Raw genomic sequence first — 1,763 nt, 5'->3', positions numbered from 1 at the left:
CTTGCAAGGAATTCTCCAAATTTACTGCCCTAAATAATAGTGATGGACAAACTGTGTTGTTTCATTTTAATACTTTTTTTCTTTTTTGTGACTGATTTCCCAACGGTTTACATTAGTGTTTCATATAATTTTGTCTTCCATATGTTAATTCGTCTGTTGTGTTTGTTTTTCATCACTATGTCACAATAGCATCTTACATTAGCAAATTATTTTTCTTACTTCACTATACGACAAGTGCCAAAACATTTCTGCAGAAAGTACGAGGCGGATCTACATGTGTTTAACTGGGAAAACTGCGCATGCGCAACAGATCTGTGACTTGACAATCAAATGCCAGCCGGATAGATCCCGCCTGGTACCATGGCAGAAGTGCCCCAAAATGGTGTCTCTTATTCATTCTTCCGTCGCCTGCGAGGTTCGATCAGTGACAAGGTTTCTTAATGCACAAAACATATCGCCAATCGAAATTCATCGCCATCTCTACCAGGTCTACGGGCAGAACATCATGAGTAAACAGATGCTGCGCCACTGGTGTAAGCTTTTTTCCGAAGGTCGTCAAAGTGTCTACGATGAAGAGCGCAAAGGGCGACCGCGCCTCATCGACGACCACCTGGTTGAGCTGGTGTGGCAACGCATCCTGGAGAACCATCGCCTCACGATTACGGAGCTCAGCAGCTATTTTCCGCAGATATCGCGATTCTTGTAGGAGCAGTGAACACATTGCGGTCACTATGGATCTCTGCTCAAGAAGAAATTCAAACAGACTGTGTAGTTGCAGAAAGTAATGTGCAGGGTGAAACTTCCTGGGAGATTAAAACTGTGTGCCCGACCGAGACTCGAACTCGGGACCTTTGCCTTTCGCGGGCAACCTTTGCCTTTCATTCTGGAAACATCCCCCAGGCTGTGGCTAAGCCATGTCTCCGCAATATCCTTTCTTTCAGGAGTGCTAGTTCTGCAAGGTTCGCAGGAGAGCTTCTGTAAAGTTTGGAAGGTAGGAGACGGGATACTGGCAGAAGTAAAGCTGTGAGTACCGGACGTGAGTCGTGATTCGGTAGCTCAGTTGGTGTACTTGCTTCGGCAGTACATATACTAAAATTGGAACGATACAGAGCAGATCAGCATGGCCCCTGCGCAAGGATGACACGCAAAATTAAAAAAAAAAAAAAGTTGGTAGAGCACTTGCCCGCGAAAGGCAAAGGTCCCAACTTCGTGTCTCGGTCGGGCACACCGTTTTAATCTGCCACGAAGTTTCATATCAGCGCACACTCCGCTGCAGAGTGAAAATTTCATTCTGGAAACATCCCCCAGGCTGTGGCTAAGCCATGTCTCCGCAATATCCTTTCATTCAGGAGTGCTAGTTCTGCAAGGTTCGCAGGAGAGCTTCTGTAAAGTTTGGAAGGTAGGAGAGGAGATACTGGCAGAAGTAAAGCTGTGAGTCGTGCTTCGGTAGCTCAGTTGGTAGAGCACTGGCCCGCGAAAGGCAAAGGTCCCGAGTTCGAGTCTCGGTCGGGCACACAGTTTTAATCTGCCACGAAGTTTCATATCAGCGCACACTCCGCTGCAGAGTGAAAATCTCATTCTGGAAACATCCCCCAGGCTGTGGCTAAGCCTTGTCTCCGCAATATCCTTTCTTTCAGGAGTGCTAGTTCTGCAAGGTTCGCAGGAGAGCTTCTGTAAAGTTTGGAAGGTAGGAGACGAGATACTGGCAGAAGTAAAGCTGTGAGTCGTGCTTCGGTCGCTCAGTTGGTAGAGCACTTGCCCGC

At 47.2% G+C, this 1,763-nt stretch overlaps 1 non-coding gene across 1 annotated transcript; it reads left to right on the top strand.

Annotated features, from left to right (window-relative positions):
- Positions 1 to 1,065: 1,065 nt before the first annotated feature.
- LOC126096066 (U6 spliceosomal RNA) lies at positions 1,066 to 1,172 on the top strand. The gene has a single exon (XR_007522022.1). It is a non-coding gene; the product is annotated as a U6 spliceosomal RNA (small nuclear RNA).
- The last annotated feature ends 591 nt before the right edge of the window (positions 1,173 to 1,763 follow it).

Source organism: Schistocerca cancellata, chromosome 8 (assembly GCF_023864275.1).
Source record: "Schistocerca cancellata isolate TAMUIC-IGC-003103 chromosome 8, iqSchCanc2.1, whole genome shotgun sequence".
Taxonomy (NCBI): Eukaryota; Metazoa; Arthropoda; class Insecta; order Orthoptera; family Acrididae; genus Schistocerca; species Schistocerca cancellata.
This window is presented reverse-complemented; position numbering and strand designations above follow the sequence as displayed.